The sequence below is a fragment of the Alexandromys fortis genome, unplaced genomic scaffold, assembly GCF_014885135.2.
Source record: "Alexandromys fortis isolate MF-2015 unplaced genomic scaffold, M_Fortis_MF-2015_v1.1 scaffold_214, whole genome shotgun sequence".
Classification (NCBI taxonomy): Eukaryota; Metazoa; Chordata; class Mammalia; order Rodentia; family Cricetidae; genus Alexandromys; species Alexandromys fortis.
The window spans coordinates 1-13175 of record NW_026068100.1 but is presented as its reverse complement, the minus strand read 5'-3'; positions in this window follow the sequence as shown (position 1 = coordinate 13175).

Here is a 13175-nt window from a genome sequence, read left to right as displayed (position 1 = left end):
ATCGTCTTTATTTTTATAATGGACTAAGACATCAAATGCTACACATTGTGACTTACATTATAGGCAGCTTGGCCTCCTGTATAAAGGGCTCTCATTAGGATTTACATATAAGACCCACAAACAAGGCAAAAGGCTGTGCTGGGCTTGTTTACTTCCCAGAGCAGTAACTTGTTGTTTCCCACAATGATTTAGCATCCAAACATGCAGACAAAGTGCCAATAGACTTCAAATTCGCTGGTTTCCTCGAGACTTTAAACGGTGCCATTCACTGTCTGGCTGTGTGTTTCCCTTGTGTCTAACACAACACTCTTTCCAGGTGGCTCAAGAGGAAATTGCTTAGACTTGGAAACAGCAAGCAGAGTGTTTAGAAAATGGTATCATCACAGTGTTTCCAGACATTCAAACGCTTCACATTGTTCCATTCTTTCACACGTAGGAATATGGCCTTCATCTGTTGTATTTAAAGATTTTTTTCCTGCTTTCCCCTTAATGCCTCCCAAAGTTGGGTCTTTTTTTTCTTTTTGTCTCTTTGGCGTTTTTTGATCTCCTTCCAAAAGTTTTATGACAGCTGCATTTAAATGACTGCTTCGGGCAACAGAAGTCAAAGATGAAATTGAATTATGCTTCCAGACTTGGCACACGAAATCAAGAAAAATTTCATTAATCACGATTAATTAATACAGAAACACAGTGGTAGCATTGTGATTATAATGTATCTGGAACTTAGCATATTTACATGGTAAATATGTAAGTTGACATTTACACGGTAGAGGGGGAAATGGAGTAAGTCTTTGCTTAGCACAGCATTGCATAATAGACAAACTAGGTAGGAGAGAGAGAGAGAGACAGACAGAGAGAGAGACAGAGAGAGAGAGAGAGACAGAGAGAGAGAGAGAGAGAGACAGAGAGAGAGAGAAGCAGACAGGACTCAAGAAGAGGTGTTATATGCTTGTGGAGGGAAGGGCTTTAAGTGCCCTTTCACTTTGGATTTCCTAAAGAACAGTTGTGTGTCACAAGTTTCTCCATCCCAATTTTGTTAGACTCTGCCTCATGTAAGGCCAGGTGTCACCGTGGAAATGACTTGAAATGATAATAACATATTCCAGTGACTGATAAACACATTTGGAAATGCCTCTTCTAGATAAGGTACTGCTAACAAGCATTGCCTGCTTGTATCTTTTGTATGGACCCTTTTCCTTTGTTGCAATAAAGTTATCAGTAGAGTATTTGGAATGTGTGTTATAATTTAACAGTATTTAAACAGATGATAAACTTAAGGGACCAACTGCAACAGAAGAGAAATATTCCTTAAGGGGAAATATGTGAAGGCGGAGGGAAGGCGATGAAAAAGACTCCATGTTAAAACAGACGGGGGAGAAGAGTTGTTTCCGACATGGACCTCCCACCTACAGACGTCTGGAGAGCCTGTTCTCCAGAGTCAGTTCACCACCAGTAATGTCCAAGATGGAGCTCCGCAGCCAAAACAGGAGCTCCTTGAATAAGGAGCCTGAAGGCACTGTCAGTGTTTGGCTCTACCTTTTGTCTCAACTGACTCACGTAAGCCTCTGCTCCCCCATCTCCCCCAGGATGACAGTCGTCTTTCCCGCTGTTCTTTGGACTTGTCGACACACATGCCAGGCCTACATACAGCTCTGTCTCGCTGATACTAGGTCACACATGCCAGGCCTCCATACAGCTCTGTCTCGCTGATACTAGGTCACATGACTTCTTTAGCCACTGAGATATTCCAGATACCATGTTTGCAAATCTTGAAGAATATTCAGACAATGGAGGTTTTTCTCCTGCCCTGTTGCCTTGCCATAGGGAGATTTTGGTCCAGGAGATCCTGGAGATTTTATTGCATGCCACCTGGAGTGCAGTGGTCTCAGCCAGCCAAGGGAAAGGGACTCGAGTTTCTTTGGCTACACATGAATGAATGCAGGAGAAATCCGCAGGCTGACCCATGGATGTGTGATCAACATAGCACCTGTTCACTGCTGCATGCCACTCACAGTAATTGTGTTCATAATTATCTATTATGTGATGTTATTGCAAAATTGACTGGTGGGTTTATTTTTTTTTTTTTGGTTGTTTTCTTGTTTAATCCTGAAAATAGGTTCTATTACAAAGCTCTGACCAGCCTTCAACTTATGATTCTTCTGCTTTGGCCACCAAAGTACTAGGATTCCTACTGGGGGACACCACACAAGATCCCAGATTCACTTTTAATTTATTTTCTTCTTTTCTTCCCTTCTCCATCTCTCTTGCTACTACTTCTAGACTTTGGGAAGTAGGCAGACCCTGCCATTGAGTCACTTGAGATAATTTGGCCCTAAATAGGAAAATGAGACTTTCATTCCTGTTGATTTACATTGTGAGCAGTGACACTCTGGAACAAAAGCCTGTGAGCAGACAGAGACAAATGAGAGGGCACTAAAGAAACAGAGTTTTTCTTTCCCACACCTAAATCCTTGGCACGGGGTTGGAAATGGCAGGACCATTTTTAAGAGTTGAATGTTTCTTCTTTGGCCACAACTACTCTTTCTCTCCAATAAACTACTTTATTTAATACAAAGTTATTGTAGAGTAAAACACACAAGATGTGTTTCTTCCAATGTCTGACAGTGTAATTCTATTCTACACAACTGCCGCAGGAGAAACAACTGTCTGAGGAGAACCCCAGCATGCTAAGGACACTATCACCTACCCAGGGACTGTTCTCTTAAAGAACGCATCTAGCAGCAGCCCAATCATATAAAGTATATCTCTCTCAAAGTCAGTAGACATAGAGTTGAATAATTAAAATTGTAACCTTGGATGAATCCCCAGCTTTCTTGTACTCTGACGTTATTGTTTATAACATGAGAACATTGTGCAAAACAACGTGTAAAGTCAGCTGAAAGTCTGCACGGTGAGAAGAGCAGCATGGAGCACCAGGAAAATTCTAGATCCTGAGCATAATGGGAAGCCATAAATGACAAAGTGACAAGCACGTAGTGGGGTTCCATGTTTCAAAGAGGCTGTGGATCTGATACTAATGTGCTAAGGGTCTAAGGGGCATTCGAGGCAGAAGCATGCTCACTAAAGTAAAGCTGGTGGAATGTGAGCCTCCCAGAAATCTGAAATCCATTCTTTAGAACCAGGGCCTAAAACAAGACTGCTTTCTCTAAAGGGCTCTGTGCACCAACCTTCATTGATTCAGGAGTCTGTGTATTCTGGAGCCTTACTTACCTACCATGCTGTGAAAATATTAAATGAAACATTACTAAAGAAATAATTCTATCATGGCACATTTTTATGATTTTCTGTTTTATCATCAGTTATTATTGTTAATCTTCTGCCATTCCTAACTTATTAACTAAGATTCATCATAAGTACATGTAGGATAAAACATTGTATCTAGGGATTGGATCTACCCATGGTTTCAGGCATTTCCTGGGTCAGTCAGGGAACAAATTCCCCATAACAGGGACTAGTATATGTACTGAATATGGAACAGATCTTCCTTCAAACATGTAGCAATTTGCAATACTCCTGTCTCAACCCCTGTGCTGACTGATGTTTGGGATCAGATGAGTATGACCTAAGAATGGGGCAGGAATTGATAGGAGCACCAGAGCAGAGGCCACGAATCTAGCAACCTAAATTGTGTAGCCAGTGACTGCTGGTTTGTTTTCCGACCTCCCAGACCCAAATAATCACACAGAAACTATATTAATTACAACACTTTTTGGCCAATGTCTCAGCTGTATTTCTAGCTAGCTCTTACATCTTAAATTAATCCATTTCTATTAATCTGTGTAATGCCACAAGACTGTGATTTACAGTAAAGGTTCTGGGTCCTTGTTGAAATAAGAGCGGCGGGGCTGCGTCCCCAACACCCTGGCCGCTTGGCTAGCTCATGCCCGAAATAACAACACACAAACTGTATTCAATTAAACACTGCTTGGCCCATGAACTCTAGCCCTTACAGGCTAATCTCGCACCTGGACTAGCCCATTTCTAATAATGCGTGTAAGCACCCCAAGGTGCGCTTACCGGGAAGATTCTAGCCTCCGTCCATCATGGTGTCTCTGCTCCAGAGAGCAGAGCTGTTGAGTCTCCGGGAGCAGAGCAGAGTCTGACCTCACTTCCTCTTCCGCCCAGCATCCTATTCTGTTTACTCCTCCCATCTATGCTTTAACCTATCAGGGCCAGCCAAGCAGTTTCTTTTATTGCTCAGCCAATGAAATCAACAGATTGATATGACACTCCCACATCAGGTCCTTCTACTTCGGCAGCTACATGGTGTCTCTCTGACTCTGCCTACTCTCTCTATGTATCTCTTGCAACCTGGCTATAATCTGCCCTGCTATGGGACAAAGCAGCTTTGTTCAACCAATAAAAGCAACACATATACAGAAGGACATCCCACATCAAAATTGTGCCATGACTTTTAAGAGATTATGAATCCTGGGCTGAAGTTATAGCTTATTGGGATAATGTTTGCCTCATATTCAGGTAACCCTGGGATATATCCCAAGCACTGCATTAAACTGGACATAATGAGGCATCTTGAATCTCAGCACTAGGGCACGAGAGGCAGAAAGATTAGAAGTTCAAGGTCATCCTGAGCTACTTAGGCATCTCAAGGCCAACCTGGGGTTTATGAAGCCCATCTTTGAAAAGAGAGAGCCAGAGCGAGAGTGAGAAAGCAAAAGAGAGAGAGAGAGAGAGAGAGAGAGAGAGAGAGAGAGAGAGAGAGAGAGAGAGAGAGAGAGACTCTCACTGGAAGCAGCCCACACAAGGATAAAGATGTTGTTAGCACGTCTGTGGAAGCAGAAAAGGTTGTCCTGGATGGGATTTATGGCTGACAGCCCAGAAACCACACTGCAAATCATTTGGAAAATCATGTTTGTCAACAGAAAATTAAAACGTCTTTAATGGTAGTTGCTTAAATGCCGTTTCTTGTGTTCACCACAGCCTCCTTTCCTGGGGAGAAAATTTTCAAATTTGTCATTATTATCCTCTCTTGGATGTGGCTCAAGGCAGTTGTTACACGAACATAAACCCAAACACAACAATCAGCTTCCAAATCGGATGCCAATGTCATGTACGGAAACAACGTGACAACCACAGCAGAAAGTGGAGCAGCAGGCTTGTCAGGGTGCCAGCAGAAGACAATGTCTACGCTTCTCCCACTAGATCTGCCTTGAGAATGTTCTGGTTTCCACATCTGACCCAGGGTTTCTGCAACGAGGCGGCTGTCTTGAGCTGCGAAGTCCTATGCAGCACCACTTTGACATGAATATAAAACTGAGAATTACCCAGGTGTCCCCGTTCAGGCTAGGAACACGATGATGTGATAATGTTCCTCGTTTTACACATGGAAAAACCTCAGTGCAGACAGGGGTCCTATTAAGTCACTTGCATTTTTAAGTTGTTTATGTAGATTTCACTTTTCTCAACTTGGCTCATACCCTGGTATTTTCTACATGAGTTCATCTTCATGCTTCTGGTAGGTTCTCAATACCATGTCATGTGAGAAGAATGTTGGGTTATGTCTCATCATTACCAAGAGCTTGCAGAAAGTCAGAACCACGGAAGCTTCCCAGGGCTCTCTCAGACCTGTAAATAAGGGCAATCACACTTCACACTGTGTTATACAGGGGAAAGGAAAGGAGCTCTTCAGAGTGCAAGGCCTGGCACTCAGCAAATGCTCATTTCCTGGGAGGTCTCCATCTCTGCCCCATGGTGTCTACCCAACCCGATTTCCTACTGCCTCTTAGATCACCAACCTTCAGTCCAGAAAGACAAGTCTCCTGCCACGCTAATCCTCTGCCTTGGGTTCAGTCACTGCAGTCCCAACTTTTAAAATATAATTTGTACCCATCATTTAGAGCTATAAACAATCATGGCCCCACATATCATGAAAATGGTATAAAATATTTTACTTTACTCTCTGATGTCTTTTCTATACATCCAAACAGAGGTTGATTCCCTCCCTTATGGTTAGCACGAGGAAGAGCTAGACAGGTTTACTGAAGTCTGTCTATGTGATATTTATTTTCAGTTTCTACAAACATTTATTGCTTGTCTACTGGAAGAAGTTAGAAAGCTGAACAAGAATTTTCCTTCAGAAGCCTGTTATTCCCTCAGGGAGAAATCTGAGATGCGCTGCCTGCTTTATTCAGCACTCAGCTAAGCTGGGCGTTGTGTACGGTTCTATTGGTTCTTGATATTCGCTGAGGATCATGCCACAGGCAGACTTTTGCTTGTACTTTCTGGACGGTATAATGTAAATGGCAGTTTACACTTTAAACACACGGTCGATAGCAAGTGTTATCATTTTTATCTAGGTTATTTACTATTCATATTGAAGGATTAAAAGTGTAACGGTGTAGAAAGGGCACTTAGCCCTGTTTTTAATCTCTGGTAGCACAGATGATGATGATGATGATGATGATGATGATGATGATGATGATGATGATGATGACGACGCAAACAAATAAAAAGTAAAATTCATATCAAGAAAAATAAATGAGAATTTTTTCATTTACCAATAGATTGTGGCTTGATAACTGATTTGCTAGAAGTAAACAAGGGTTTAGTGGTAAAGCTGTATAAACAGAATTCTTGAGGTGATTCACGTTTGTCCACCACACGAAAAGTGTGCCTCTGAGTACCACACTGCATGCCAATCCCTGTGCCAGCCACGGGAAGGTAAGCATGGTTTAAGTTTATATATACTTTGCCAGCTTCACTGCATGGATTATATTTGAACTTGAAGTTGTTATGTTGGTTTATCAGTTCTGAGCAGAAGACTCTGGTGTTTTGTCTAAACTAGGATCCTTCAGTTGCTTGTCTCATGGACTGAACATTGTTGCTTGTGCAGTAAAGACACTTTATTTCTTAGAACTAGAAGAGGCACAAAAGATTTTAACCAAATGTATGTGTGTATGTATGTATGTATGTATGTATGTATGTATGTATCTATCTATCTATCTATCTATCTATCTATCTATCTATCTATCTATCTATCATCTATCTACCAATCATCTATCTATCTATCTATCTATCAATCATCTATCTATCTACCTATCATCTATCTATCTATCTATCTATCTATCTACCTATCTATCTATCTATGAACTGCCATGGTAGGGAGTGTGTAGTAGTTCCCTTTATCTTTAGGATAAAGGAAAGTGACACTCTCTTCATGTGAGGTACCAGTCCTCGGTGCTGGTACTCTCTATCTTCAGGTCGTCTATCAAGTGGAACCTGATGAACATGATTACAAGTCACAAGTTGAGCTTTACTTTTCCCAAGCTGGCTGCAGAGACAACTTGTCTAGGTTCTCTATGAACAGCCACAGGCCACAGAATGTGTGTTTACACAGACCTTTTCCGTGGTTTACTTCTGAAAATTGGTTCAACCACATGGGAATCGAGTTAGACTCATGGAATTATAATCTTTGACTGGTACAAAACCCAAATGAGTTTGTATAGGATTCAGAAATCAGATTTAAGCTTCCAAAAATGAAGGAAGGTAAGGAAGAGTTCTCATCTAAACCTCTTTGAAACCCGCTTTTTCAAACATGGATTGCTACCACCAAGTCATCTGGTTTTCCTAGACATCACAGAAGAAAGAAGAAAGCACTATGCCTCTCTTAGGGAGACATGGTGAAAAGTAATTTCCATTTCTCGTGTAGCTTACTTGAAAGGTAGAGGTATATTGAAACTTCCCTTGTGTATGACCCCTATTAGAGCAGGCCTGCTTAAAAGTGGAGATATTTTAGCATACAGCTGATTTTATAACATACTTCTGTGGCAAACTGAAGTGAAGGTTAATAAATAAATTCCATCTCTGGGAATCTGCTAGCTATTATATCTGCATTTCTAAATACAAGAAGGGAATAATTGAGACTGATGCTTTCTTTGAAAATGCATTGCTTTTCCTGTTAAGAATAATCTCTAGTAACTAACAAAAGGAAAAGGCTTGCCCACAGTAGCCTGGAGCCCGCTGAGCGGTGGAGAACTTGCCTTTTCTCGCAGTAACACTCAGTAGCTGAAAGCAGATCGCTGCCAGGAAGAAGTATTTACCAATATTAAAAGGTCTTGGCCCATCATAGCTAGCGTGAGATTTGGAATATAGCTTTTGTTGCCAAGGTGACAAACACTTATAAATATAACACATCTTCTAATGTGCTTTTAACTTGGTATTTTTATGGCTTTTAAATCAGATACCATTAGCAAATATATTAGGTAATTTAGCTGAAAGACCATTTTCCTCTAACACTTTTTGTTACATTTCCCCAGGTAGTTCAGGAAATGTCTGTTGTGACATCCTGCTCCTGCCAGGCTCCCAACGTAACGGGATACATAAAGTACAGCTGGTACAGATTAGCATGTATTACCTTGCCTTTTTGTATCGATCACTGAAAAATGTACAGAAGAGAGTTAAATTTGTAGTCTCCTTGAAGAGCAGCCATTGTTCCTATTGTTATTTTGGGGTTTATGCCTCCTCCTCCTCCCAAATAACAGTTTGGCATAAAAATTCAATCTGTGAGGAAAAGGTTTTGAGGACAGCATAAGAACTATATATTAACACTTCCCCCACCCTCCACACCTAACTGCTTTCCTTTCAATATCAAAAGGAGAAGGCTAGGAAGAAAATAATTACAATGGACCATTTAGAGGACTAGTATTTCCACAAGTCTAAGTTTATTGTTCCAAACAATAAGCCCAAGAGCCAGGCAGGGAAAGAATTAACATCATGAGGTCTAACAAGAAAGCTGGGGAGGTGGCCTTGCTTGTCACAGCAAAGATAAAAATGAAATGAGACATATTTGAAGTCTAAATTTGCACTTAGGTTATTTTATCATAAACTCTTCTTAAAAGACTGTTCATTCATTCATTATTCCTTTGCCTCATGTTCGTTCAGCCAATAGTCATATAAGAAGTACCATCTGGTATGGCAGAGACCAAGCTGAGTGAGTCCCAGGCCTCAAGAAGAATATATTGGAAGAGATTCAGGACTATAAATGGAATATCCAGCACAGTGACTAAGTCTGAGACAAAGACTCCACCCAAAGCTCAGGAAAGAGGACCTGAAAGAAAAACAGTCTCGGCCAACTGTTTTCAGGGCATCAAGATAAGGATGGAGAACATAGTTTATTTAAATAGCCTCTAGTGAGGTCCTGCTTCATATGGTAAATCTAGAATTGCTATTTCCCTTCTGTGTGATTTTGCTTTCTCTTGTAATTAATTGTCCTTGCCTCCTGCATCGTCCACGGAGGACTGGTGACAGGGATGCTGGGATGTGGGATGTGTAGGTAAATGGATTCTTGGAGAAAGAAAGATGCTACGAAAACATCCAGCATCCTCGTTTTCCCAAGCAGTAGCATTTTAGGGAATTATCTTATAACGCTGCACCTTTGTGAGTGTGGTTTGCTTTTTTGTAGACAGACAAGTGCTCATTTTGATTTTCTCTAATGACTTTGGAAGTAATTTTTATCCTTCATGCAAAACATAATCATCTTTAGATTGTATTTGAGTCGATTTTGTTGTTTACCAAGGTCTTGGGCAATTTCACCACAATTATGAAAAGCGGTGTCCAACAAGCCGAGCTCCACTCTCTCACTGAGGATCTGGAGCACAGTTTTGTAGGCAGGGCAACAACTTCTGCAAAACAAACAGCACACGGGGTGTGAGTGTGTATTTATGTGTGTATGTGTTTGTCTCTGTGTGTGTTTATTTGTGCATGTGCTTTTCTGTGTATGTGTTCGTGTGTGTGTTTATGTGTGTATGTGTTTGTGTGTGTGTTTGTGTGCTTGTGTATGTCTATGTGTTTGTGTGTATGTGGGTGTGTGTTTATGTGTGTATGTGTTTGTGTGTGTTTGTGTGTGTGCTTATGAGTGTATGTCTGTGTGTGTGTTTGTGTATGTCTATGTATGTGTTTGAGTGTATGTGTGTGTGTTTGTTTATTGTGTGTATGTGTTTGTCTCTGTGTCTGCATGTATGTGTATGTGATGGAGCCTGGGGCTTGCCAACAAGAGCTGGGAACGAGCTGAGACTGGCTAACATACCTGAGGCAGCTGTTACACTGTGGCGCCTGGCTTCTTTTCAGACTCCTGGCTGGCTCCCCTGCTCCTCCCTCCTCCTTTCATAGACTCCAGCTCTAACCCTCACTGTCTTTCCTCTTCCTCCTGAGGCCATGGTGATTCCCATGGCCTGAGACTCTGGCCTAGCCCTGCTGCCAGACATTCCAGAGCTGTCTGACTGAGGAAAGGAACCACACTGCTCTGGTCAGGCTGTGAAGTCAGAGAGAAAAACGGCCCTCGGCACTCATATGTTTCATCTTTCCTTTCTCCCTTTCGTTCCTTCTTCTTCTGAGTTTTCTTTCTGGGGATTACCCATGGATTGTCATGGCAACCAGGGAAAGTGACAGTTTGAGGAAACTTGCCTCAGGCTTTGTCAACAAGACATTGTCTATCAGCTTGACCCAGGATTTGCCAAAGTGCCAGGCATTCCCTAATAAAGAGCAGCCTGTTGAAGGAGGCTGTAGGAATCTCTGCTTTCCTCTTGTAGATGGGGCTTCTCACAGGCTCCTTCAGGAGATGCTGAAAGCAGAGAGCGACCACAGTTTGCAGTGGAAACTTTTTTCTTCTGCTTTTTCCCCAGTTTAATCTGGCTTCTTATGATTTAAGGTAGTTTCTCAAAGGCTGTCACTGGGATTGTATAGAATTAGTATAGTCAACCAGGATGAAATAGAAATAAAAATGTCAGTACTAAAGAAGCATGGGGAAAAAAATCAAAGACCCCAGACCCTGGAGGCCACAGTACCCTTGATAAGGTAGAGGGTACCCACCCCCACTGGAAAGACCTGTGCTGTTTGTCCCGAGAGACAGTCTCTGGTTACGTTTTTTAGACTCAGGCCCACTGACAGAAGAGAGCAATTACTTATGGTTATATATTTTTTTTTAATTTGACAAAGATCCCAATCATGGTGGATTAGGTACATTTAATATCTCAATTAATAAGCCTTCTACAATGGTAACATGTCAACTTTGGTTCACGAAATCCACTCCAGCTGATAGTCATTCAGGAAACGTCTTTCATGCCCACGTATTAAATTTAATCTGTGCCCTGCTTTATAAGACTTTGTGTTCCTGCACTGGAGAAAAGATGCTTATTTTATCGTTCCAACTGAACAGTTTGCTTAGCAAAGCTGATGGGTAGGAGTTGAGGAGATACCCCGTGAATACCTACTTTGTATATTTACAAAAGAAGGAGCTGTAAGCGAGTTTCCCGGCAGCAAAAAAAAAAAAAGAATTGTTTTTTGGTCCCACTGTTATCCTTCTGGTTTTCCCATTCATTCAGCAGATTTATCTGTCATGAAGAATTTAAGTTTCATATTTTCTGCTGTCAGTTGTGAAAAGGCCTGTCAACTGGGGCTTACACTACCGTTTGCCAAAAGGCCTATAGCACACAATGATAATACAATCTTATATTTGTGCTCCCAGTCTTTAGATAATCCTCCACTTTCTTCCTCTGCAGCCCAGTTATGATCAGGCTTAAGTTGCATATTCTGCTTTTAGCCAGATTTTGCTGATATATACCATCAGCAAGACTGAAATGAAATACATCGGGGCTAGCTCTTATTACCAGAGGAGACTGTGCCTTGGCCATGCTGTGAGTGAGACAGCATTATTTGTACAAAACTCTTTAATTCATAGAAGCAAAACAAAACAAAGACTAAAGGGGCTGTTAATGGTGTGGCCTTGATCTTTGTTTGCTCGGTGCTCTGAGGTCCTTCTATTCACACACATGGAAATACAGATCTCATCTTCACACACCTTAGATTAATATCCTGTGGAAATGGCGCCTGAGGCACCAAGTTGCATTCTGTCTGGTAAGGATGTAATTTTAAGAAAAAAAATGTAGTCTTCCCATTATTTATCAATATCTTCACATGAAAGACACTTTGTTCCTGACATTAACAAGTAATCTACAATGATTTACATTTCCCCCTCCACACACAGCAGCTACTACATTTCCTTAAATGGAAATTGTGAACTACTAGGAGGCTACGAAGCATTCTTTTTATAACACACTGGGTTTGCAGCTGTGTTAGAGATGCACCATGGCCTCAGACGAGGAGAGGAAGGGGTTAGCATTGCTCCTGGAACTTGGGAGGGGAACAAAAGCTGGCAGTCTGACACCAGAATAACACCTCAGTGAAAAGCAAAATTGCTTCTAAGGCGAAATTGCCTCATTTGCAGATAGTAGTGATACTGAGAACAATTATGTCACTTAAACTTTCACAATTTTGTTTTTATCCATCAATTATAAGGATATCATGTGGTTTAAAAAGCAATTATTTAATAAGGGCATTTGTAACAGTCCAACATAATCAGTTCCACTTCGGGCCAGCTCTTCTCTGAGGCTGTGTTTTTGTTAGTGTCTCAGACTTTCTTGCGGGTAATAAAGACTTTCTGAAAAAGCCAAATAAAATGGTTGTTTCTCAGAAAAGTTCCCTCCCCATTCCATAGTAAACCATTTTCCCCTGCTGCAAATGAAATTTAAGAATCTGCTCTCACCCCCGATCCAGGCCCACCCCCACCCATGCACCCTCACCCCCACCCCACCCCCACCTTAGAACTAAAAGGAAGTTAAGAGGGACACACAGAGCTGGGTGGATTGTCCATTTTGTGGACTGATCGCTCCATCTGGCTAGCTGAAGAACTATGTCTCCCCTCCAAATTTCAACTGATGTTTCTACTGATACTTTCTTCTCCTGTTGCTCTTGTCCATCCTAATTTCGGCACCCACTGCAGGACCAGGAGACTTCTAGGATGCCATCCTTCCTCTCTTCCCACCACCGTCTTTTCTGTGGATACCCTCCCCTTATCAGCACTCTTCTTTCCTGTTTGCCTATTTCTCTGAGAACTCGGGAGACTCCATGGTTGCCACCCACCATCGAAATTTCTCTGCTATGCATTCTGCCATAAAATCTCTAACTTCCAAGCATGTCTTCTAGAAAAGGAGGCGTATTGGCTTTGTGGGAGCCTAGGCAGTTTGGTTGCTCACCTTACTAGACCTGGATGGAGGTGGGTGGTCCTTGGACTTCCCACAGGGCAGGGAACCCTGATTGCTCTTTGGGCTGACGAGGGAGGGGGACTTGACTGGGGGAGG